Below are 4,651 nucleotides of genomic sequence, written 5' to 3'. Positions count from 1 at the left end.
GAATTTGCAGCATTTGAATTGCACTCAGAAGAGATGGAGGGCATTAGCTAAGGCTAAAAATGCTAGTGTAATATGGCCTTGGGTCTATCAACTTGAATGCCCGGGACATGTCCTCGCAAGCTTCTTCCTCTCTAACAAACATCAATCGTGTAGGTGCTAGTGGAAGAGCATGTACTACAGCTCAGAAAAAGACAAAGAAGCCATTGCCGCTGCTACTACAAGAAGATCAAGTATAATAAGAAAATTTCTTGTCATGGCTGCTGCTTAAATACCACTGAATTTATTCATTTGTTCATGTCAGAATTGTTATGGCTCTGTTATTTCAGTAACATTGTATTTCTTGTGTTTTCAAATGACAAATGATACCTGAATTTACACATCTATGCTATATATTTTTATTATACTTGTCTCTAGTGAATACATTTCTTGAATTAGCTATGTCTGTTATTGATGTATTTCTCGGTTGTACCATGTTCAATTTCAATTCAAAATTTTCAGTTGGCATGGAGAATTACTTGGCTGTAGCATGCGTACTGACTTCAAGTCCCAACTCATTAATCCCCTCTCAAAAATGACCCTACTGTCAAAATAAAGGAAAGAGACTAGTTCGATTACCGAACTTCAAGCTGAATCACATTGTCAAACATTCCATTGAGATAATTTTGAACAAATCACAGAGTAGTAGAGTATACATCCTCACCTTACCCTACACCTTGGTTACACCTCAGCTGCTAAGAGAAATGTCAGCAAACTAAAGAAAGATCAGCAAACACAACACATGCATTGTCTGCCTCCAGAGAACACTCCTATGTCCTGTTATTTGCACTTAGCAGTACTGACTGACAAGCGACAAGGGACGCTAATTGCCGTGACGAGAGGGTCGGCGAGGAGTAGCAGACCAGGCTGTCGCCAGGTCATTCCCAGTCCGCCATGGACGCACCTCCGTGGTCGCATTCAAGCAGGAAAATAAACATGCAAAAAAAATTCCATCCCCACATATAGTACAGATAATTATTGCAGTTTTTCCCATCACATACAGAACAATATTGCAATTGTTTCTTCACCAACAAATATGCAGCCCCAGCCCTCCATGACATGTGTATCAACACCTTGGCTTACTTGGAAACAGAATATTCATGCTCCATATACAATGTATAACATATATTTCAGAAACAGTAACTAATCAAACTCTGTCATTTAAGTTCAGCAACATTCCAAGTTACCTGTACTCATAATGTTTTGCTAGCTATCCAAGTTCAAGTCACATCAGTACCGAAGACATTTACATCTAAAAAGAAAACATATGAGCAGTGAATGGAATAAAAATGTACTGCCAATTAATATGGATTGGAAGGGAGTACAAAACTTCTCATGTCACCGATGCACTTCAGGTATCAGAAATTCAGGATGCCATTCTTTCTACCAAGATTACAGGCATCTTCAGGATACCATTCTTTCTACCAAGATTACAGGCATCTTCAGGATACCATTCTTTCTACCAAGATTACAGGCATCTTCTGGCAACACTTTATGATAGATCATGGAGCTCATCAATAGAGTCAAATTCAGAAACAAACCTAGTTTAACGCAAAGTACAATTTTCTCAACCAATTAAAAGGAATATGCTCACAGAAGTTCACATGCCACTTCCGACATAGAAAGCATGTGCGGATAGACATGGTTAAAATTCAGCCAGCAGAATTAGCTACCATACACATGTATAGAATTCTGGCAAGGAACGACACAACACAAATGAACAGAATGAGAAGCCTCTACAACAGCATCCAGACATCCTATGTTCCCAACTTTGTCTCTCGGCCGCAACCTTTTTGGTATTCTTCCAGGACATCCTCTGCTATGTCCTGCACGGCATTTGAAATCATATGTCAATTCAGAACAGAGTTACATAGTGTGACCAACCATGTAAAGAGGATTCAGTACCTTCTGAATTTCACTCCACTACAGTGTGAATTCCCCTGCTACCCCAACTCAAAATCAACATGAACAATCAGAACCATGGCTGCTCGACCAGACAAGACGCTTCCACTGTGGCCTTCTCACGTGGGTCAGGGTGCTCGCCGGAGGCGCCTCCACGCCGGGATGCTGGATCGCCGGGACAAGCTCCCCTGCCGGCCGCCGCCATGGTTAGGCTACGGGCTAGGTTCTCCCATGGCGCTCCCTCATACCGGATCGCCTGGCGGAGCGATGGTGTCATGTGACATTGAACCGGAGACACACTCGAAGCAACAATACTCCGCCTGTTAAAAATCTGCGCAAGAAGATACAAAAGAAACGGCATGCTGCTTAACTATTTTGTATGATCATAAGAAGATGGCTACAACAAAGCTCGGTTAGAAAGGGTGGGCTTTACATTAATTGAGCTCAGCTCAACGCATATCTATGAGTATCCAACAAGGAAAGAACAACATCACATTGGTGCTTGATCAGGCACCGAGAATGGAGAGGCTGACGAGATCTGAGAGGAGATGGGGCGAGCTTGTACGGATTTGATGGGGACAGGTGGTGCTGACATCTTCACAACAGTGTCTCCAGTCCTGTTCTTCATAATTTAGGCAAAGGTTAGCAAAATGCTACTGCTGCAGCACAATGGAGCTCAGGATTTGTAGAAAGCACGAACTGAACTTTAGCCCTATTGTAATGTATTTAGTAGTGGTTAAGTTATCTTCTGACCTGAACTTGAACTACTTAATTAGTCCTATTGGCCACTAGCCGATTGGGACCAGCCATGAAGTTTAACTAGTTAACTTGACTACTGTAGTGGTTTCAATACTAGCGATTTTAATTGAACTAGCCAATTAGCCCCATCACTTGCAAACTTTAACCAGCCAAGAACAGCATAGATCGTAGCATTGCTGGGACAAACCAATCAATCGTGTGCATCCAACCGATTGGGATAAAGGAGCGAGAGGGACCTGGATGGTGTGGCTGATGAAGACGACCTCCAGGCCAACGCCGCTTGCAGGATGGCCGACGGCAGGATTGCGGTCGCTTGGAGGAGGAGCGAACGACTGTCCGGTAAATCGGCCCTGTCCTGGTTGCGGAAGTCGACGGTTTGCCGGCGCCTCGGCCCCGTCACGGCCACCGTCGCCATTGCCTCATCCTCCTCATGGTAAACGTAAATCCAGGGGCAGTTATGGTTCGTCGCTGGCACCCTAATAAGTTTTGCACAATCGTGAGACAGTCACCGTAATCTTACCTCGCTGGCACACCATAAGTTTACAACCAAAACTTACCACACAACAGCCGCCGTATACAAGCACACGACCAATTATGAGGAATGTAAAATTACCTCACAAGCTTACGGGGGATGGAGGCAGGTTCGACCCGATGCATGAGTTGGCTGGGGTGAAGAATAACAATTCTTCACCCTGGGTGACGAATAGCGCGACTATATATATATATAATAGCCAATGAAGAAAAACGACGGAGAAGGTGAAGACAATGCAAAGTTGAAGAACATGAACAACTGAGGAATTTCAAAACTGAGGAAAAACTCAAATTGAAGATTTTCAATTTTTGTGGTGGTGTGAACCACCGTATAAGAATGATGATTTCAGACACCGCGTACAATTGTTGTAGGGCTTTGAGAATCAAATTCTTCATTAATTTCTTCACACTTAGTGTGTTATTCTTCATTGATTGAAGAAAAACGTTTCTTCATGTGTTGCAGATCTAAGTCATCAATTTTGCATAAGTGTTAGGATGAGTGTCCTTTTCAAAGAACATTCGAAGATTCTAGGATATTTAGCTCACACCGCAACTTGCTAAATCTCTTCTCATCCAAGGGCTTTGTGAAGATATCGGCTAGCTGTTCTTCAGTCTTCACATGCTCAATAGAAATGTCGCCCTTCAACACATGATCACGAAGAAAATGATGACGAATCTGAATGTGCTTTGTCTTCGAGTGCTAAACTGGGTTGTGAGCAATCTTGATGACACTCTCATTGTCACAGTAGAGAGGCACATTCTACACGTTGACGCCGTAGTCCTTGAGAGTTTGCTTCATCCACAACAATTGAGCACAGCAAGAACCAGCAGCAATGTACTCAGCTTCAGCAGTAGACAGTGATACGAAGTTCTGTTTCTTCGCGGACCAACAGACCAAAGATCGTCCGAGGAAATGACATGTACCAGAGGTTGACTTGCGGTCCACACGATCACCAGCATAGTCAGAGTCAGAATATCCAATGAGATCAAAAGCCGAGCCCTTGGGGTACCATAATCCAAGTGTTGGTGTGTGAGCTAGATATCGAAGAATATGTTTCACAGCCTTATGGTGTGATTCCTTCGGTGTAGCTTGAAATCGGGCACACATGCAAACACTAAACATAATATCTGGCCTAGATGCACATAAATACAATAAAGAACCAATCATGGAGCGGTATACCTTTTGATCCAAGTCAAGACCATTTTCATCAGTGCACAGATGGCCATTTGTGGGCATCGGAATTTTGACGCCTTTGCAATCTTGCATGCCGAATTTCCTCAGTACATCCTTGAGGTATTTCTCCTGAGATATGAATATGCCATTGCGCTGTTGGCGAATTTGAAGACCTAAGAAGAATTTCAACTCTCCCATCATAGACATTTGATATTCTTCCCTCATCATATAGGCAAATTCATCACTATA

General features: G+C 43.1%; 1 long non-coding RNA gene across 1 annotated transcript; it reads right to left on the bottom strand.

The window, feature by feature from the left end:
* Positions 1–1,394: 1,394 nt before the first annotated feature.
* LOC120969678 (uncharacterized) lies at positions 1,395–2,340 on the bottom strand. The gene is made up of 2 exons (XR_005764026.3): positions 1,942–2,340; positions 1,395–1,862 (listed from the first exon to the last, which is right to left on the bottom strand). It is a non-coding gene; the product is annotated as an uncharacterized lncRNA (long non-coding RNA).
* Between the last annotated feature and the right edge of the window lie 2,311 nt (positions 2,341–4,651).

The sequence above is a fragment of the Aegilops tauschii genome, chromosome 7 (assembly GCF_002575655.3).
Source record: "Aegilops tauschii subsp. strangulata cultivar AL8/78 chromosome 7, Aet v6.0, whole genome shotgun sequence".
NCBI lineage: Eukaryota > Viridiplantae > Streptophyta > Magnoliopsida > Poales > Poaceae > Aegilops > Aegilops tauschii.
Note: the sequence above shows the minus strand (reverse complement) of the source record. Positions and strands in the feature narration are given on the sequence as shown.